Raw genomic sequence first — 23,574 nt, 5'->3', positions numbered from 1 at the left:
ACAATTGTTCACTCTCTCCTTCCCCTACCTGACATCAAAATGCAGCCCCAGTTTGATCGTATCCAGCGAGTGGATGTGACACTTATTCTTGTTGTGAATTTTGTTTCTACATTTTCTTTATTTTCTCAACATGTGGCACTGAGAAAAGAGAATTTAGAGAAAATTATCGATTTGCTGGTAGGCTGCAGGGGGTGGGTGAAAATACTACGTTTCAGTCTCAGCGCCGCCCCTGGGACTAGATCATATAGATTTATCAGCAAAAGATACGGGCAAAAATAAAGTGCAAAGCACTTTATGATAATAATGATAAAATAAAAGAATGTCTAGTCAGTTTCCGGATGATGGAATTATAGAGGAGGGGGCAGGCATAAAAAACAGCCCATGTGATGGGGAAAAACTGTCAAGGTCGCATTTCATAAGTTGGGTATGCAAAAAGGGTGGCGTATGAACAATTTTCCACACGGTGCCATGGATAAATTGTTGCTACATCACAGTATCTTGACCAAATTTATTGAGTAATATCTCATTTTGAAGCTAGAACTATAGGCTAAATATATTACTATAAATTAAATCAATACAATATCAGGAACAAAAACTATAGCACATTAGGTTTGAAGTAACAGGGGTGGCGGAGCCGGTGGATGCGGAGCCGGTGGATGTGGTAAATGATAAAATATGAATTAAAACTAATTAACAACTTACTATAATATGTAATATGACTGTTATCCTCATATTTCCGGGCATTTTAAAGCAGGGAACAACTAAATGTCATAAAAATTTGACAATTTTGAAAATATGCAGCAATGGAATACATGTGTATGTCAGCTTTGATCTGCAACCTAATCAATTAGTAAACCGGAGAGATGCCATCATCAACGTTACTAGTAGCTACGCAACCGGCCCAGACTCGGCGCATGCACCCAGGCCAGAAAAATGACCTCGATTATTACGGTGGTTGTCTATGCATTTATTAGTGGTGCAGCGAAATTCAGCAGAGGAAAATAAGAGATAAGAGGTATCCTCGTCATAGACTTAATATTCCAAAATGAGAAAAAATGTCAAAATCATGATTATTTAAGCTAAATAATTTTTTTAAAAATAAAAGTAATATTTTTAATATTTCTACCTAGAATAACCGACCTAATAATTGTTCATTAAAAATATTTAGAATTTACAAATGAAAAAAAATCAACTCGACAAAATTCCGAAAAGTCCCCCTTATTTTTTAGAGTGGTCACAAAATTCGAGCGGAGTTGACCTTCCTTAGAGCAACACGCTTGTCGCTTGTCAAGGCCCTATATAGGGCCTTGACGCTTGTCAAGGCCCTATATAGGGCCTTGACGCTTGTGTGTTGCTGCCCTCTACGTTTGTTGGGTCGCACTTAAATGTCGACGCGTACATGATATGGAACGCGCAATCTTATTGAACAGTACGCAGTAGTGCACGTCCTCTTGGCATGATCTGGGGCCCGTTGCAGAAAGAGTTGCGTTTAAACGCAAGTCAAAAAATCAATCGCAAGTCTCAAATGCGCGCTGTTGATTGGTTGAAAATCAAGTTGCGCGTGATTTTTAGAGTTGCGATTGATTGCAACTCTTTCTGCAATGGGCCCCAGACCAATGATGTCATGCCATTTATACTGCGCGCAACTAGGCATTTAAGTGCGACTCTAAGTCATACTTAAATCTTTGTGAAACACCCCCCAGATTTGTATTGGTTGGCATGAATCCATAAGGGTGGGGTGTAGCGGGAGGGGGGTGCCATAAGAATGAAAGAGGGGATGGTAAGGGAATGTTGTTGAACTTGATTATGTAATCCAGTCTATATATCAAATTCTCTAATACTCAATACATTCACAAGTACGATGAATAATTGCGATTTTAAATAGTAGTCCTGCACGATGATGTATCGAATTTCATGAGTTCTTTAACTTAAGGGGGTACGAGAGTGATCATAAAGAGAGCTAGCTTGTCGAGATACAGGTCCTTCTCACAGGCGCGTAGCCAGGGGGGCGGTCGCCCCCCAAAACGTCCCCAGAAAGAAAAAGAAGGGAAAAAAGAGAGAAGAAAAGGAAAAGGGAAGGGAGGAAGGAGAAGAAAGGTAACTTTTTTTTTCTTCTTTTCATTCTTTATTTTTTTTTCAAAAGTGAAACTCGTTCACTCTTGCTCTAAATTTATAAATGAATTTTGCTTCCGCGCTACGCGCGGTTAATTAAATGCTATTATTGAAGATCTCCATTCCCCCCCCCCCACCCTTTTTCTAAACCCTGTTTTTCCATCTCGGCTGTGTTTCTTGCCAGTTTAAGTTCAATGTATGCATGGAATTAGAGTAAGGTTAGGCCGAAGTATACGAAGTAATTTTTTTTAATTGATCGCGGAACTTTTGGTCGGGTCGGCTCGGGGGGGGGGTAGTCTTTTTATAAACTTCTGCCGTCACCTACATAAAGTCAACTTCTCCACTTTTCATCTCATTACTAAACAACCATAATTTGGGGCAAACAGGTTCCTAATTTAAAAAGAGGAAGGTATAAAATTCTTGTCGTATTAAATAAAGAAGTACGATATCTGTTCATCTCCTGTTCTGTTTTGCGCCCTCAGTTTGAAATTTTGAATGACACGTAAGTTTCTTTATAATTCAAAATGAAGGATAAGTCAAAGAAATAAGGCATCCTTTTTTATCTAATTTCAATAAATCACAGAAATTTAAACTTTTTGCGCACCATTTTTCTCGTAATGATGTTCAATAATCCTAGAAAATCAATTGAATTAGAGCCGATGGGGTATTGGAGATATCTGTATTTGATGAAACGTCCGCCCTTTGAAATTTCAGAATTATATTGCTCTGCGCGGGGAGGAATATCTTCCGCCCGGCATATACACTTCTTCTCTGTTTTGCGAGGTAAAGATATGCACTGTCGCTAAATTGTTCATAAAATATGATCTTTCCCAGGGAAGTATTCAATTTGTTTTTGAGAACACCCTTTTCTCGGGAACCTTTTCTTGGCAAAAAAAAATGACAAAACGCTCTAGCTTCCACGCTTCGCGCGGGGTTATTATTATTTTTATTTCTTCCATTGTATTCCTTTTTTGTGCGTTCACAGTCAATTTTAAAACAAGGTTCAAAATCACAATAAAGTTAACTGAATTGGAGCTGATATACTAGAGACAAGAGAGACGGCTCCTTTTCATTTTTAATGTATGAAACCTCGAAAGCTTCGCGCTTCGCGCGGGAGGCGGAAACTCCCCCTCCCTGCACCCACCCCCTATGGAGCGCGCTTCGCGCGCTCTGTAAGTTTTGGCACGCTTCGCGTGCATTTACCGCCCCCTCCAAAATGAAATCCTGGCTACGCGGTTGCCTTCTCATGACGATTGTATAAATTTAGCTTTTTTCCCCCAAAATATTACTGTTAGGCATATGCGCAAAACAAGGACTATAGTAATTGTTCTTCTCAAGCGTGCCAGAAAACCTGAATGTAAAGCTGTCCCGTGAAATCATATTCTGGGACCGAAAACAGAAAGCGTTGCAATCAAACGAAACTCCGACAAATCGATGAAACGACCTTTTCCGTCTATTTTGAAGATTGAAAAAAAAAATGTTTGATTGAACATAACGCTTCCCGCAGCGGTTCTCCGAATATGATTATTACAGGCTCTCCATTTACAGCTGTGTATATATTTCACAAGAAAACTAGGAATATTTCTCTATGATCAATCTGATAAAGATATTAATCAATTATTATAATGACTAAGCAGTGCAATGTTTACTCGAGAAAGCGACACGTTGAAATGATAAAGCACTGCAATTGCTTGCGATATGCGAACTTTGCGTCTGGTAGGTTCGGTTGTGTTATACCCCTTTTCCACTAGGGCCAGGACAGCGTCAGGACAAGGCGCGGAATGTAATAATTGCAATCCGCGACCCTTCCGCAACCTGTCCGGACATTCCTGGGAGTGTCCGCACGCTGTCCTAAACCCTTCCTGGTGTTCGGGAAATCAAAATTTGTCCGCATCCAAATTTTGGTCTCGACCAAAATTTGGACGCGGATATTGAATTCCTGACACCTTCGGGACCCTGTCCTGACGATGTCCTGCCCTTCCTAAACCCTTCCGCGTCTTCCGGAAACCATCCGCAATCAGGTCAGCTTCAAGAAGGAAAGAAGAAGCCATGCGGAATGTTTCAGGAACGTGCGGATTGGAATAAGAAGGCAAGCGGACAGTTTCAGGAACGTGCGGACTGGAATAGGAAGGCAAGCGGAGTGATTCAGGAATGGGTGGATCCAATGCTAATATGTGTGGAACGAGTACACAAGTAGCAAAAGCCATTTGTGGTCAGTGCACTAGATGTGGCAACTGGATAATACAAGACAATAAAATTACAAAAAATAAAGAAGTACGGGGGTCAAGGGGCCTAATTAGTATATCACTAAACAAACCTGAGAACCTAATATTTCAAGCAGTGTTTTAAACATACATGTATTACGCGAGCGCGAAGCACGAAGGAGGAATATTTCGAGCATTTTCTTCTGATCTGAAAAGTGGACTTTTCAAATATTTCTTGCAATAGTTAAGCTGGCAACGATGCGAGCAGATTATTTTGTTCTGTACTGAACATATAAACATGATAAAGATGTTTCATGCAACGTTTGATTATGAACAAGATTGTTTTAATGTACTCAACTGAAAAAGGGATCGCATAGGCAACGCTTGACTTTACAAATAGGACAAATATCATAATACAAATAATAATACAGGTGTAGGTTTCAAACTGAATTTCAAGTTTATATTCCTATTACATTTTAAGCACTTTGTTTGATCATGAATGAGGTGTCATTAATAAGAAATGATAATAATAAATGAGAGCAAGCTTATAAATATCGCTTTTCTCAGAACGGCTCAAAACGATTTACAGCAGGAGCAAAACGATTTACCCCAGGATTCATTTCAATCCCACATGAAAAGTGCACAATTCTACACCCTGGGAAGCATTCCTTGCATTCATCCCAGCCTCAAAATGGCGCTGGCAAATTCAAGCATACAATAACTTTCGCTTCCAACCGGGTACCCATTTAGCACCTGGGTGGAGAGTGGCAAGGTGTGCAATACGTCTTGCCAAAGGACGGTTAAGAGAATCGAACACACAAGGCGGAGTCAGAACCACTACACCACGTCTCTTTACAAAAAAATAGGCCTTCCTGAAAAAAAGTCTGCACAGAGCATGTTTCTCATAAACATAAAATATGAGCGCGAAGCGCGAACTTACTTCTTTCAAACATCAAGGACTAAAAAGAAAAGACGAAAGACCTAAGCATTTTTCGTAAATAAAATGAACAGTGTGCACAATCTTCTTATGATTAAACTATTGAAAGTATGAAGCGCGAAATGGACCATTAATATTTTTACAAATTGACCTAGCTGAAACGCTGATATTCTCCCCGTCTGCAGGACCGTCAATTTCTTCACTCTTCTTCCTGTTTTCTCCTCTTCTTTGGTTACTCCATTTTTTTCCTATTTTAACGCAGTCAATAGAGCGTAGCGATCGCATTCGGCCTGCTCGAATTGCCCATTTACATTTCTTTCTTAGTCTATTTCAATTGGTACAAGAGGAGGCAAAGGCGATTAGACTCTCACTGGATTCACATTTTCGTCCAAAATTTAAAAGTGATATTTCTAATCTTACACATTCATAATCTCGATTATTTTCTGTTCATTATCGCGATTTTTTTCCTCCTTAATTCTATTTCACCTTATTTCATTCATCTCCTTTGTTTATTCATATTTCTCTTGTGCTGTTTGTATATCTCTTTAATACTGGGAGGGGTAAGCCAGCGGCAAGGAGAGGAGGGCCATATCAGCACGGCACCCCCTTTTCTTTTCCACCATATCATTTTTTAAGTTTCACTTTCCATTTTACTTATTTTTCTTCTGTTTGTACTTTTTTAAAGGGGGGAGCAAGACCACGTCACCCCTTGATCCGCATGTGCCTGTCGAATGCAATTTGCATCCTAACTTCCTGTTTTCTTCCTCTTTTGTAATATATGTATTGATTTGTAGAAAAATTATAAAAAAGTAATGTTATAAAGAGAGCCCCTACTTTGCTATGAACATATACACTCTTTTTAAAGTTACCTAAGTTGAAAAAATCAAGATCCGAGATAATTTATTGTTATGTATAAAAATGCACAAGATCTGCTTTCAAAAAGTGAATACTACATTACACTGCTAACACACTTTCCTTTATCCTACATATTTTAACTATCAAATAATGCGAGCGCGAAGCGCGAGCTGAACATTTTTTTTTACATTCCGACCTAAATACTGGGCATTCTAAGCACCTTGTAAAAGCATGAACAGGAAAGGGGTATGACTATACACTTGATGTGAGCGCGAAGCGCGAGTCGAAACGAAATTCGACATCTCACGTTTTGTAAATCAGGAAAAGGATGGATCATTGGATAGATGGATAATATTCCTACATTAATAATAATATTTGGTAATGTGATCTGAAACTGGCACAAGATTCGTATCTAAATAAACATCCGTGCGTGTGTTTAGATCCAGACCTAGAATCTGGACATTCTAATTACATTCTTTATTATAATATCAATAATAAGAGCGCGATGAGCGAGCTAAAAATATTTGATTTTCCGATCTAAAAAAAAAAAATTTAAGCGCAGTTACGAACTGGATATGGATCGCGCTTAATAAATGATGCGAGTGCGAAGCTCAAGTTTATATTTTTATCATTACATATATTTTAAGTTGCGACCGGGACAGTTTAAGGACATTTCTTGTCTTCATATGACTATGATGACTATCTTCCTAAGCGAGAGATGAAACTTGTCGATATTCCATTCTGAAAAAAACGGACAATGATCATTAGGAAATCATGAAAATATTATTATATTACTTATTAATCTAATAAGCCAAATGAGGGTGCGAAATTGATATTAAGGTCAGATAACTGGACATTTTGTAATCATGAATAGGATGCATGGGTTTATACGTTTTTAACAAAAATAATGCGAGCGCAAATTGCGAGCCAAAAATTTTGATAAACTGTCTAGGAATTTGAAATAATTTGTTACAATTGATACAGGTATACATAACTCCAAATCAAAATGCAAGCGATCAGCTTTAGCTGATACTATTCACAATCAGACCACCCTAAAAAGGGATATTTTTCAAAAAATGATGGAATACACAAAGAGAATAGTTATTTGACAAATCAAATAATGCTAGCACGCAGCGCGAGCAGAAAATGTTCATATTTAGACCACAAACTATAGTTATTTTACAGAAAACTATAAAATCTATTTGTAAATCAAACAAATTGAAAACTTAATCCGAGAAAAGTTTTGTATTTTTACTTCAAAACTTGATATTTCAAGCTCAATATAAGTCTATTGAGCAAGTTATGTATCTCATAGATTAGGCAATGCGAGCACAAAACGTGAGCGAAAATTTAACATAGTGACATGAAATCCCCCCCCCCCCTCATCTTATTTGATTCACTCGTCTTTCTCCTTTTGTTTTTCCTCTTCTCTTTTCCCTTCTGGTTCTTTTCCCTCTCTTTCCATTTTTTCTTGTTTGCTCCTTCCAAATATTGGGGAGGGGGGCATTTGATATCAAATGCCCCCAAAAAGTGAGGGGACGCGTCGCCCCTGTCACCCTGGGATGTCCACCAATGTATGCAATTTGATTTGAAATAAAAGAAAATCCTACATAGTCTCTGTAGTCGAAGAAAACCCAAATAACACCCCTAAATTCATTTTTATTTAAATATATGAGCGATAATTTTCATGGAGTACTCGCAAATTGTCCGATTGTCCTAGTCCTTGAATTTACCACTCGTGATGTTATCCTAAATGTATCCGGTTCTGTCCTAATACGATCTGCATGCTGTCCGCATCGAACGCCGACAAATTTATTTAGATAATCTTGTCCTAGGACAGTCCCAGGAATGTCCTACGACAATACGCAGACAGTCCTGGTTGTGTCCTAGGACAAGATCATTTGCATAATCTTTTACGGAATTTGGTTGCGGACAGCATGCCGAAATGACAAAAGTTGCTTCCGCATCCATTCCTGGTCTAGCCCAGTCATTTTAGCCAAAATTTTAACCAAACTTGGAACAAATTGCAACAGAATTTTTTCTATTACAATGCATTTCTGTGAGGTCTCTAGTACAACATACTAAAAGTCCCAAACTTTCCGAATAGGGGAAAGGGATCTAATTTGCATAAATCCAAGATGGCTGCCAAATTTAATTGATATGCCTTATCCTTAATATTTTTTGTACAGATAATGGAAAAATCTTGAAATGAATACGCAATTCACTATTATTAAGATGTCATAAATCGATTGCAATCGTTTCCGGGACTGCCCGATTCATATTTTTTGAAAAATGTGAGAAATTATGTCAAAATTTCCATGTTTTCGGTCAAAAAATTGCATGTGCGTTGATATCTTTCTGTTTTATCATTAGCATCAACAACTAATACAAAATATCAGCATTCAACAAGAAAGGGGATATATCAACGAGAAAATTTATATGCTTCATAACAGTATTAATGTTTTAACTTGCTTAGATTAAGCGCAAATACATCCGAATGTATTATGCGATATTGCGACAAAGTGACACCAAAAACAAACCTCCGTGTCCCAGTCTCTCTTTTATATCGACTACAACGCGATCGCTGGCATGCCTTTGAAGATAGTACAATATATTAAATCGTCTAGCCTCTCCTTTGTTGGTGTGACTAACACGCGTAAATACAATGACGTATAGCGATGCAAAGGTGTATATTACTTAAATTGATGTGTGGACATGTTAATGAAATCTCTTAGAAAAAGTTAGAGGATGCATAGCTCTGTATCCTGCATGCAATTACGTTCAAGAACATAACAGCATAGCCCCGCAATAGCTTGTCAAAGTTACCACCCTTATCCGTAGCTCAACTATTAAAAATATCGTGCTCTTTGGAGCCCCCAATGTGACAAAGTGGTGCTTTGCTACAAAGAAAAACAATTTTATTGTCTTGAAATCACTTGGAGGCAAAAGAGCGGGCTTTTCTCTATCAGTTACATATAAAGAAGTGATGGCACAGCAAGTCCTACCCTTTCAGGGGTCTTCCGAAGTCACGAAACCCCTTTTTGAATTTTCCAAGAAATGAGCAAAATACAAAAAGGGGTTTCGTGACTTCGGAAGTCCTACCCTTTCAGGGGTCTTCCGAAGTCACGAAACCCCTTTTTGTATTTTGCTCATTTCTTGGAAAATTCGCACAATTTTTAGCCCCATTGAGGCAAAAGGCGTTTCCCCTTTGCAGTAAACCGATTTAATTGTTTTGTAAGCACTTGGGGATGACAAAATAGATTTTCTTTTATCAGATAAATCTGGCACAGCAATTAAAGTCTATTCCCTACCTTTTGCTAAAGTCAATCACCCCTTTTCCATATTTTGCCAATTTATGAAAAAATCTATAAATCCGGAGCCCTCATTGAGGCAAAAAGATGTTTCTGCTACAGTGTAAGCCACTTTTATTGTTTTAAAACCACTTGGAAACAAAAAAGTAGCATTTCTTCTATGTGCTACGTATAAAGAAGTGCTGGCACATCAAAGCCTGCATCCTTTAAGGGGCTGCTGAAATCACCCCACCCCTTTTGCGTATTTTGCCCATTTCTTGTAAAACTTTGGAGCCCCATTGAGGTAAAAGGCGTTTCCCCCTTTGCCGTAGACCACTTTTATTCTTTGGAACCACCTGGAGATAACAAAATTAGATTTTCCTCCATCAGCTACATACAAAGAAGTGCTGGCACAGCAAACCCAACCTCTCAGGGGTTTGCCAAACTCATCCATCCCTTTTCCATATTTTGCCTATTTATGGAATAATCGATTCGGAGCCCTCATTGATGCAAAAAAAATTGTATATATATGTATATATAGCAAACCACTTTCATTGTTTCGTAACCACTTGGAGATAAAATCCTTTATCAGCTACATATCAAGAAGTGCTGGCTCAGCAAAGCCTACCCCCTCAGAGGTTCCCTAAGTCTCCCCACCATTTTTGCCTATTTTCCCCTCCTTTTATTTATAATTTATGGGAAAATCTGCCAATTTGGAGCCCCTATTGGGGCAAAACGTTGTTTCTGCTCTATAGCAAATTTCTTTCATTGTTTTGTAACCACTTGGAGATAAAAAAAGTAGATTTTCCTCTATCAACTACAATAAAGAAGTGTTGGCTCAGCAAAGCCTACCCCCCTTAGAGGTTCCGAAGTCTCTCCACCCTTTTGTGCTTATTTTTCCTCTTTCTTTAAACAAAATTGCAGTGTTTGCCCCCCCCCCTATTCAGGCAAAATGCATTTCTGCTATATGGTCACTTTTATTATTTCAAACTTAAAGATGAGTAGGTTTAGTTTATCAGCACATCGACCCTTCCATCTTCAGGGACTCCAAATTGACAGATTTCCCCATAAATTGGCAAAATACGGCGCATCGACCCCTTCCCTCTTCAGGGGCTCAAAAGTGACAGATTTTCCCATAAATTTGCAAAATACGTAAAAAGTGTGACTTCGGTATACAGTTTAATAGTAGTATGATAGGATGTGCCAGGTCTAATAGCTACATCTTATTTTTCTCTTGAACAAGCAAGCAGTAAATGTCATTATTTTGGTGTGCAATGTCACGTGACTAGCATATGATAGTTTCCGTGCCTAGACACTTTCATGTTAAACAATTGATAGAGTCCAAACAGAATCGAATTTATGCATTTAATGTTAATGGTAACAATGTTCTTGTAGTATAGATTTTTGCTTACTGATATTTATGATATAGCGACAGTTTGAGGAAGTCGATGTTTATAGTATATCGAGGCCGGAATTGATATGATTTGTAATCGGGTCTGAGTACATACTATACACTAGCGTCGTCTGCTACTTAAACTTAATGAGCGAATATGGCCAAAATTAACCATTATGTTTATGCAAATTAGAACACTTTCCCCTATTCGGATTTTCTGGGACTTTTAGTATGGTCTTCTATGGACATCAAAGAAATGTTCTGCATTGGAATAAATTCTGTTGCAATTTGTTCCAAGTGAAAAGTTAAAATGACTGGACTATAGTGGAAAACCGCCTTCATGGTTAGTGCAGTGACGTAAGATGATGATTGGCTCTATCCAATCAGAGATGGTTCTAAATGGTTGCGACATAACATTACAGGGAATACCCTTGAGCAGTGTGAAGCAGAATCTACATTTTGATTGGTTATAGACTTGCATGCACCCAGTTAAAATACGCATCCTGTCAAATATTGGTGTTGTTTTTATATCGATGAACCACATGTTCATTATAGGCAGTATTGTGTGATTCATTCCTTTTATTCAGTATTTCAGATGGTAAAACTGAAGGGCAATTTCTGGAAGAGAAACAGCATAACTGGGTTTTTCATTCATTCTTGGGTACTTGAATCGTGATGTTTATTTGCTTAGAGTGAATACAAAAAGTCAAACCTAGAGATACTTTATTGAAGCCATCCTTTTGTCATAATAATGGAATAATATTTGAAAAAAAAACACGATAAAACGGCTAAAGGCTGAAGAAATCGATCTACAAACAAAAGGTCCTTATTGCAATATACAAGTTGTGCTCATTTGTCTCACAATGATAGGCATGATAAGGGCCTTACCATATCTCAAATAAACATGTGTAGGCTAAATACTGAGAGTCAGGTTTAACATATACATGTAAATATAGGGAAAATGTGAATGCACAATGAAAAGTTCTCATTACTGCTTAAATTATTTAAAATTAGTGTCAACAAAAACAACTGACAAGTTATAAATAAATCCAGACACCTGGCAAAAATACTTTGATTACAGTATGTTATTTTAGAGTGTTATATTTTAAATAAACCCTCTTGCTCAACATTCTGCAGGACATGGTCTCTTGGTACTGGGTCAATTGAATGTCAATGCACAGAACATAATTTCTATGGGTACATTTGCCTCTGTTTAGTTTAATCTTTGTACCAGTTTCATTCTCAAGTACTTTTTTGTTTATTTTTTTTGTATAATTTGGAAAAATATTCTCTGAACACTTTTGTGCCAGCCAAATACATGTATGTGTCATTTACTGATTTATAGAAGCAGTGTGATGTAACATTAAGAAAATAGTAAATAGAATCAGATGAGGACTTTATTGCAACAAACAAGTTTTCATTAATTAAAATTGCATAAAAGGTGTATTTATATCTATTATGTTACCAGAGTAATCTGAAGATTCTGACACAAAGTTATCACTATCAGTCTACGCTGTCAATATTGAAACCATGAGGTCATAATTATTAAAACAATAGATTGATTTATCTCTGAAGCCTTTAATTAGTTTGTGCTTTTCTTTTTGAAATTTATGCAGAGCTCTTCTAAATTTTATTCAAGGTGTAACCCACAACTGTATTTCATCTCTCCTCATTTCCTATACATCAGACAGTCACAATTTCAATCATGTTAATTTCATGTTTTACGTCAATTAATTATACTAATTAGCTTAATTAGGTACCCTTTAAACTTAAAAGTTCAAATTTGACCCACTTATGATTGAAGAATAAGCAAGTGAGCCCCAAAACTATTACATATTTAGGTACTGTGATGTTACACATTTAGTTTCTTAATGAAATGAAAATTTACGCTCCCCTCGTCTACCACCATGCAAAAATGGCCAATTGATGTTACATAATTGCTAATTACTGGTAAACGAAGTAATCTCGAGTATTTCTTTTTCTTTTAAGTAATTGGTATAAAGATTCCCTTTAATATGATACCAAATATACCCATGTAGCAAATGAATTTCAAGTTTTATACCATTAATTCTTTCTGTGCTTGTCGTGCATATGTAACGATACCACCTATTTGCGGGCCCAACTTAAAACGCATGCCCATATATTCATGATGAAAATTTATTTACCAATAAGCATGCTAGTCTACTAAATATGCTGGGTCTCTTTTTAATGATTATGATGAAACTAAAGGATAATATTCTTCAGTTAGTTTCTGTGAGGTATTTTGGAAAATTGTTGGAAAATCAAGCGAGTTAAAGCTTGTCTGAAATTCATTTTTTTTTCATTTTCTATATATGTATCATATATTATCAGTGAGATATCACGATTATCAGTTGCCAAGGAAATATTTCACGTTTGTAGAAGAAATGTTTGCTGAAAATTGCAAACATTTCAAGTTTCCGTTCGCTTATAAAAAATAGAAAGATATCGAGGAATTGATCTCAGTGATTCAACTAAAAAATAAAAAAACTTAACCATGATCATAAATTTAATTTGTTAAAATACATTTATACGTGTGAAACAGATATAAGTATGCAATAAATGTTTGAGAGATTCACACAAAATTATCCCCTTTATAAATTAATTCATCTCATATTTATAGTTTATTTACATCACTAATTATTAGCGCACTATGATTGTATATGAAAATATAATGAGGTATTTTCAAGGGTCGATTATTTATGGATAAAGTGGAATCTTTTTATCCTCTTCGGTATTTTTTAAGATTCAAGAGAGTGATTACAGTAAAGTATTTCGTGTGGAATAGCATTCATTAAATTCATTCATTTTGAAGTCATACGACCTATGGTGCATGTTACAATATAAATCAACCAACACTGTTTATAAACATGATAAAGATAGGTAATTATTTATATGGTTATAATCGATCATGCAATACATCGATTAATACCCAAAGAAAGTAGATGTGCCGAGGCCGAGTGGTCTAAGGCGCCTGGCTATACATGGAAAGTCCGGAGTTCGATCCCCAGCCGCGGCATCTATGCCCGTGAACAAGGCATTCAATCTACAATGCTCTTTTATCCTGCTTTCAAATAAATGGAAATGCTGTATGCATTTTTGGTAACTAGGTGTGTACTTGTTTTAAAAAAAAAAACTGAAAAAAAAGGGGGAGGAAAGATGGATCAGTGGTTAAATCTCTGGATTTCAGATGGTAAAACTGAAGGGCAATTTCTGGAAGAGAAACAGCATAACTGGGTTTTTCATTCATTCTTGGGTACTTGAATCGTGATGTTTATTTGCTTAGAGTGAATACAAAAAGTCAAACCTAGAGATACTTTATTGAAGCCATCCTTTTGTCATAATAATGGAATAATATTTGAAAAAAAAACACGATAAAACGGCTAAAGGCTGAAGAAATCGATCTACAAACAAAAGGTCCTTATTGCAATATACAAGTTGTGCTCATTTGTCTCACAATGATAGGCATGATAAGGGCCTTACCATATCTCAAATAAACATGTGTAGGCTAAATATTACTTTAAAAATTGCCATAGGCATATACACACATACAATATGACTTATCTCCAACTTAGATACATCCTGCAGTTTTCAGGAATTTATGTAATGTATTACCATTTTACTCAGGTACTGTTTATGATAACAAAAAACGCTCCACTGTTAATACAAATGAAGATAAAACACAGAAAGGATTAATTAACAGGGAAATGTATGGAAATCATAGTAAAGCTTAACAAAATTCAAACACGTGTTCTGAGTTCTAAAGTCCTATCACCATAAGTTCGATTTAATTTGTGTAGACCTATAAAATCGATAATGTACACGTAATATTTCCATTTTCAAACAAACAAATATTAAAACTGGGATGAAAATCAAGTTCCTGCTCTGTTTTAGGGCCGTGCATTTTGTTTTCTTTACTTTATCTAAAACTGTCATCACACTTTTCACAATTCATCAGATCAAGTATGTATAAACTATGAAAAAGATTATGATAGGAAAAAAAATCATAGAAATGTGGCCAAGGCACGGTAACATAAAGGATCTGCACTTGATTGTGAGCATTATGTTACAATTGGTCATACACAACAAGCAATGCAAATTATTGCAGAAACCAGCTCTAGAATCACTTGCTTAGCGTATTAATGTTACAGGGCTCCAGTATGTGTTTAGCATTTAATTATGCATCAATTCATAGTGCTAGTGTAGTCTCTATTCCAGACCGTGTTAAGATTAGACCAGGACACATTTTAAATATTTATATATTTAAGGCAAACATCCACCCCTGACCCCCTCCCGATCTTTATACTATGTCTTTTAGAAATATTCCATTTACTTTGACAGAAAAATATTAACCAGCACAGGCTGCATTTTATTATGGGTACAGTATATATACAAACATTGCCACCAAGTAGGAGACTAAGAAGAGTGCGATTAGAGCTAGCGCGCGGAAGAGGAAGGGTTCTCGCCGAGCTCTTCCTTTCCTTCCTTTTGGTTTTGGTTTTCTTTATCAGAATTGCTATTTTTCATCAAGCTGCATATTTTACGGATAATTTCGGACCAATATTTGGATTTCTTCTGCAAAGAGAAAGCAAAGGTAAGCAGGATTTGTTGGCCTTTAACTGTTTTCCATTCCGCACACACTAACGCATAGGCTAACACGTAATTTCAAAAAACCCCGCCCTGTAGCGGCGGACCAATCATGGCAGAGGGTCACGCTAAAACGGGACCGCCATTGCAAGATACCACTGACGATGAATTCCGGACTGTCACGTACGCACGATCACCTAAAATCAAATTTCGCGGCAAACGAAGACGTGAAGGAAGCTTGGACGTGGAAAATATCACGCCCAGGGCGGAATCTTCGTCAGATAGTACAAGCAACACAACTTTTACGATACATAGCACCCCATCCACAAACAGAAGGGCCAATTTTACTCTGTATATTAGCCCAATAGAAAAAAACAAGAATTTCAATAACGTAAATCCCATAGAAATAGCAAGAGCAATTAAAAGCACTTGTCCCAATCCAATTGACAATATTATCTCTCTCCCTCACAGCATTATTGTCAAGTGCAAAAACCAAAAGCAAATGACCGCTATTCAACAAATAACCCAAATTGGCAACATCCCAGTAAAAATAGAAGAAAAGCGAGCCGGTGTGAAGGGTGTTATTTATGGGGTTTCTACAGCTATCTCAGAAGAGGAAATCAAGCAGGAGCTAAAGACCCAAGGAGTTTCTTTTGCAAAGAGAATTACTAAGAAAGCAAAACAAAATGAAAATGGTCCCATCGAAGAGATACCCCTCAAAAGTGTAATTTTGACATTCAATAAAACAAATCTCCCCCAACAAGTAAACTTATGTTTTCAAATTTTCCCAGTTAAGGTCTTTGTACCCCGTGCTTCAAGATGCTTCAAATGTCAACGTTTTGGCCACGGCATAGCCCAATGCAGAGCAAAGATACGTTGTGTTAGGTGCGGAGAAGCACATACCTTTGAGGAATGTCAAAAGAAAGAAGATAGGAAGTGTATCAATTGCGGGGGTAGACATTCTGCAGCATACAACGGCTGTGCCGTGGCAAAAAAGGCACAGAAAATACAGCACATAAAAGTAACTAAGAACACAACTTATGCTAACGCCGCAAAAATGCTCGCTAATGAAGAAAAAACAACAGAAAATAACTTGACCACGCCTCATAATGTAGACTCAACCAACAAGCACCAAATTGATCCCCGTGTAGCTCAAACTAAATCCGCCCCTTCAGTGGTCCGTCCAAAAGAACCCCTCCCCCAAAAGACGGCACAACAAACAGAAGTACCAATGGATTTTAATTATGAACAAACAAGAAAAGAAGAACATAGATACGAGCCTCAAACGAAAAGTAATTTTTTAACAACAGCAGACAATGAACAGATTATAAATTTTATTACTTATCTTATATTCATTTTTGCGGAAGGAAAAACAAAGAATGAAATTTTAGCTCTGGTCGAATCGGTAACTGGACGATTGCTTAAAAGTGGATCCACCCCTACCCCACAGGCAGAAGGAGGTAGCTAGTTTTTTTCTTATTATGGCGTCCCTAGCAATATTGCAGTGGAACGCACAGGGCCTACATTGCCATGGCAGTGAACTTATAAGATACCTAAGTTACCCTCACAATTTATTCTATCACATTATTTGCATACAAGAAACTTGGTTTGGGGAAGATCATATTTTTAACATTCCCAATTATACATGTATACCCAGGAACCGTATAAATCAAAATAGAGGAGGGTGTGCATTTTACATCCACAACACAGTCCACTATTTAACCCCTCATTTTGATGAAGAACATGAAATCCAACATATTAAAGTGTATTTTGGCGAGTCCCATATTGGAATAGTCAACTTTTACAATCCATGTCAAAAATTAAATGAAAATATTTTAAATAAATTACTGAGTATAGCCTGTGATACTGATAGGTTTCTCATACTAGGAGACTTTAATTCCCACAACAGCCTTTGGGGCAGTGCAAAAAATGATCATAACGGTCTTATCATAGAAGATTTCATTAATAAACACAATTTAGTTATATTAAACGATCTTTCAGGAACAAGACTTGATCCTCTCTCTGGAAAATTGTCCAATTTGGATCTTACTTTAACTTCCCCAGCCTTATCAAACCGATGCTCCTGGGAGGTCCTCAATTATTCCTTTGGCAGTGATCATTTTCCTATATCGATAGAGCTTTTTATGGATATCTCTAAAGACACCGCTCCTCAAAAAGATGATTCTAGTCGTATGAAATTGTGGTCTTTCAAAAATACAAAATGGGCTGATTTCGCTAAGAAGTGTGAAGAATTGATGGATGAATTCATAAATTTTGAAAGTCCTCAAGAATTTTATACTTTTTTCATAAAAAGTCTTACAGATATTATTCTTAAGACAGTTCCTTCTAACACAAAAAGTCAGCATAACCCTATACCTTGGTGGACTCCCGAATGTACCAAAAGCATCAAAGCGAGGAATAGAGCTAAAAATAAATTAACAAGACATATATCTGTAGAAAATCTTGCCTCTTTTAAGGAAAAAAAGGCAGAAGCACAAAAAATTCTACGCAAAACGAAAAAGGAATATTGGGATTTATTCTGTAAGAAACTCAACCGTTTCGTCCCCGAAGGCAAAATATGGGCAACAATCAAACGGATGAACGGCTTAACTAGCAAGAAATCTAACAGAATGTCGGCACTTATTGAAAAGGATAAGGTAATAACAAAAGATCCAGACAAATCAGAATTATTAGGTACCCATTTTCAGGAAATAGGATCATCTACCTTTCCAACAAAAGACCTACTACCCAACCTTGAATTGGAGATAATTCAGGCACAATCTGAAGGTTTAGATCATGTAATAAATGAATCTTTTACAATTTTGGAACTAGAAAAGGTTCTCAAAACCTGCAAAAATTCAGCCCCAGGTAAAGACAACATACCTTATATTGTTTATCAAAATCTTCCTCTTAAATCTAAAAAAGTAATGTTGAAAATAATGAACAAAATTTGGGACTCGGGAAATATACCCCATGAAATGAAACATTCTACTCTCGTTCCGATTCTTAAGGAAAAGAAAGATCCTAAACTTGTCTCTTCATATAGACCAATAGCTCTTTCTTCGTGCTTTTCCAAAATATTTGAACGCATGGTTAAAGGAAGACTTGAATGGTACATTGAAAAACAATGTTTTGCCTCCCATAATCAGCGGCTTCCGAAAAAACCATAACACCACTGATAGTATTGTTGATTTGGAAAACACTATTCAAAAAACTATTAATAATGGTGAACATACTTTGGCTCTATTTTTAGACGTCGAAAAGGCGTACGATAGATTGTGGATAAAAGGTCTAATTTACAAATTACTGCAGTGTGGTATAAAGGGTAAAATGCTAACTTTTCTCTACAACTACCTTTCAAATAGAACATTCCAAGTTACAATTGGAAAGAGTGAATCAAAAATTTATGTAATGCAAAACGGACTCCCACAAGGAAGTACTCTTAGTCCAATATTGTATAATATCATGATGAGGGACATCCCTATCATCAATCCAGTCACCACATCTATATATGCAGATGATATAGCAGTCTGGATGTCTGGTAATCAATTAGATGTAACCTCAAAAAATATTCAAGAATATCTTAATAATTTACACGAATGGTTTAATAAATGGGGCTTTCGTCTTTCCTCTCATAAAACCGCTCTGGTATTATTTACAAAAGCCTCCAAAAATAATTGCCCTGATATAAAACTAGGAGAAAATAGTTTAACTTTCAACTCTGTTAAAAAGTTTTTAGGTGTCACTTTTGATCACCGACTTACATGGCATACCCATATCGAGGATATAGTGACAAGGTGTAAAAGGAAACTTAACATTCTCAGAAGCCTTACTGGAACTTCATTTGGAAGCTCCTCCAAATCCCTCCTCATTGTTTATAGGGCAATAATAAGATCGCTAATGGATTATGGGTGCGAGGCCTATGATAGTGCATCCCAAACAATGAAAGCAAAATTAGATGCAATTCAATATCAAGCATTAAGGATATGTGTTGGAGGGCTCCCTCTTACCTCACTAGAAGCCCTGCAGGCTGAACTCGGGGAAATGCCCCTCGACCTGAGAAGAAGAGTACTCACAGATAAGTTCAGAACAAAGATTGAAACACATGAAGACCATCCAATTTTGCTTAATATAAAACCGTGCTGGCAATTCGATTTATCCAAAACTCAAAAAAATAATAAACCTTTTGGAATCAGAGCGGAAAAAATAAACTACTCTGTAGAATCATATAAATACGCTTTCCCTCCTTGGCTTTTTCAACGCCCGAAGGTTTCAGTAGAACTGAACAAGGAATTAAATAAACATGACCATCCTTTATACCAAAAACAAAAGAGCCTCGATCTTATTAACTCAAAATGGTCAAATCAACTCCATATTTACACAGATGGATCCAAAGAACCCGTCACTGGAGCCTGTGCTTCCTCCTTTTACGTTCCAGCTTTCCATTACTCCCAGTCTAAACGCCTCACTGATTATACTTCATCATATAGAGCTGAATTAGCAGCAATTATCTTAGCCCTCAACTGGTTAGAAAATATTGATGTATATGTAGGAGTAGTAATATTTAGTGACTCATTAAGCTCCCTCGTAGCAATATCAGAACAAAAAGAAGTACCTTTTGTCTCGGAAATTCTTACCCTATTAACAAATTTAACATATTTAGGCATAGATATAAACTTTGAATGGATCCCCAGCCACTGCGGTATTAGTGGAAATGAGATGGCGGACATGAAAGCAAAAAATGCATTGCAGAAAAAAATTGAAATCAACAACAAATTATCTTTAACAGAAATAAAACATCTCATTTTCAAAAGATACAATCTAGAATGGCAAAAAAGATGGAATGAATCCCAAAGCCTCCTCAAATTATACCATCCCACTGTTAATTCTCCCTTTTTCTGTTCCCTAATTAGATTCCACGAAACCATTATCCACAGACTCCGTTTTGGTGTAATAGGATTGAACTACGATTTAAAAAGACTTAATATACACCCCACGGGACTTTGTGATACATGTAGGCCTAACAAATTTGAAACAGTTGAGCATTTCTTAATCGAATGTCCCAAATATATAATAGAGAGGGCTATGCTACTTACAGAAACAAATCTTTCAACCTCCCAAAAAATAATGGATCTCTTAAAGAGTACTAAAGTAGAAACCCAATCTGCACTGGTCCGTTTCGTTCTCAGAACGAAACGACTATATAAAGTCTGAATAAGGAGGAAGAAAGGAGACTTTTCTCCTTCTTTCTTACCCTTATTGGCTGATTATCCGAGTTTTTTTTTTTTTTTTTTTTTTTTTGGTGATTCGCCAGGGGGACAGAAAGGAGATAAGGATGAAGAGAAAATTTTCGTTGTTAATTTGTTGGTTTGTTTAGTTCTATTTTCATTTTTTTTTTTTGTTTTGTATGTTTTTTGCACTTTGCACTTTCATCCAATACTTAAGTTTCGGTTTCCCGAAACCTGGAGTTTTATCAGGCCACAAATCCAGTTTACTTTTGCTTTTTCTGTTGCAGCTTACTGTAGCAGAAGAAAGAATCAGAACGTAATCAAAAGAAAAATAAATTAATCTTTTTAAAAAAGGAAGGGAAACAAAAAAGAAATAAAAGAAAAAAAGAGAAGAGAAAAGAAAAGAAAAGAAAAGAGAAAAAGAATTCATGAAAAGAAAAAAAAGAGGAAATATAAGAAGAAAAGCAAAGAAAACAGAAGAAAGAAAAAAAGAAAAGAAAAGAAAAAAAAGAAAGAAAAAAAAGAAGGAAAAAAAAGAGGAGACAAAAAGAAAAGAAAAAAAAATAAAATGAAAAAGAAAAGAAAAGAAAAAAGAGAAAAAAAGACAAAGAAAATAACAGAAAAGAAAAGGAAGAAAAAAAAAATTAGAGAGAGAAGGAAAAAAGGAATGGAAAAAAATATATAATAAGCTACTGAAAATGAACAAAAGCTGTGGCAAAAATAGTCAATCCTGACTGGTTGCCAACCAAGGAAAGAAGAGCATGATCGGTTCATCACGGACGGACATTTGATAGATTTTGAAAGTTTTGAAGGCTTGTAACAAATTAGGAATAAGATGAACAAGGTTCCTTTGTGTTTTATAGTGAAGGGTAGGACATAGTATGCTGAATGATTAAAAAAGTTTGTTGCCATGGTTACCTACAAACACAGGTATCCACTAAATGTGCCATATCACGGACGGACAAGATAGAAATGTGGTTTTTAGAATTTTTGTACATTTTTATTGTTTCTATCTAAACAGCTTTACATGGACCAATTATTGTTAATGCACCTAACACTCGGGTATGTTAGCTTCTATGTTCAGCATATTGAATTCTTAACCAATATCAAACTTCCGAGAGAATTGCAAATATTTTCCATCACGGACGGACATCATAGACGGACATCACGGACGGACACAATTAAAATACAATGGAAGTACTCTGTAAAAAGTTCTTAGTACTTTTTTGGTAAACAAATGCAATTGTTTTGATGATTTGTACATATTTTAATAATATTAAACAGTATTAGTTGCACAATCAAGTTGCTACAACTTCAATCAAGTTGCTGCAACTTGATTTAAGATGTAGCAACTTGATTTCTATGCTAGACGCACAGTATAATCTAGACATACGATTGCTCTTAACACATTTCTTGTCAAAATCGAACGTAAAGAATAAGTGATGTATAACAAAAAAAAAATAAGATACGTAAAAAGCCATTGATATGCAGGCAGAAAGGAGCAAATTCACATGACAGTCCTTTTACTTTTAGAAGATGTTAGTATTCATATAGAATTAGCAAGTGAAAAGACTTTAAATGAAAAATTGACATCCTGGTTCTTCCCGCATACATTTTTTACATAGTTTTTGTGGCTCAACTTACCCCAGACGATGGCACAACTTACCCCACAGATGGGGCAAGTTGAGCAATTTGACATCCTTTTTTTCAAAGGTCACAATGACATTCAGCGTGGGGGTAGAAAGTTATATATAGGTGAAAAATATTTCCCAAGAATCAAATTTAAAGGTAAGGTACTTATTTCTACAACATTACTAGTCATCAATTCTAACGTGCAAAATGCAAAAGTGTCACAACTTACCCAGCCTTCCCCTATTGTCTTTTTAAAGTGTAGAATACAAGTAGGTTCAAAATCGACAGCTAGTTGATTATTGATCATGTTGATACTTGATACAAGTATTTTTATGATCATGATGATTTTAGGCATTAATTTTCCAAGAGCAAAGATGTTTTTTAAGGTCCAAAAACTAAATCTAAAAGATTAACAGGTCACTGATCCTTATGCTTGTTTGTTGGATCAACACTTGTCAGGGGCTCTCTTTAAATCCATCTTTTGCATTAAAGCAGAGACACCCAATAACATCAACAGCCCTCATGTATTTAGGCCCTGACCGAATCCAAAATTGAAATTGATATTCCAATCCAAAGCTTAACTTCTAAACACTGCAGTGCAAGCTTTATGCATTTTCACAGTTTACCAGATAAGCGATTTGCTTAAAATTAGCTCCAAAATGGACTTCGAAAAAAGGTACATGTATTCATGTAATTTTCACAAACCTATGTTCTGTTAGAAGCATTGTGAATCCATAAGTTTGTACATGGAAAAATTGATTTTTCTGCTTATCAGATTATGCATTGCATTCTACTTCTTCTCCATCACTTTCTGCAAGCTTGAATTGATGAAATCTACAGCTTTGGACGTGTTCTTGCCATACTTTGTTTCCCGCTTTTTTGGCATATACACGTACATGTAGCTTTTCAACTCTATCTGCATTCCAATAATGCTTAACAATTTTCCTGACAACAATATAGCCCCAATAACGGCAAAACAAAGATATCACAAAAAATTGTGAAGAGTTGTAGGCTTATTCCATTTGAGTTCTGAATAATTCTCAGAGCCATTTTTCACTGCAATTAGAAGCTAAAATTAAACTCATAATCTGCTCAGCAAAGTTTCTCATTTGCATATATGAATCTTTCCACAAGTATTTCACTCGTCCGTCCGTGATGAAATTAATGTCCGTCCGTGATCATTTTTCATTGATTTATTAAATGCATAAAATGTATGGATTTTAGCTATGTTCAAATAAAATGATGAACAGTGTCCAGTGAAATACTTCTACACACTTTTATTTCTGTTTCTATTCTGATAAAGAATAAAAAGCTGAAT

This window comes from Lytechinus variegatus, chromosome 15, assembly GCF_018143015.1.
Source record: "Lytechinus variegatus isolate NC3 chromosome 15, Lvar_3.0, whole genome shotgun sequence".
In the NCBI taxonomy this organism is placed as follows: domain Eukaryota; kingdom Metazoa; phylum Echinodermata; class Echinoidea; order Temnopleuroida; family Toxopneustidae; genus Lytechinus; species Lytechinus variegatus.
Note: the sequence above shows the minus strand (reverse complement) of the source record.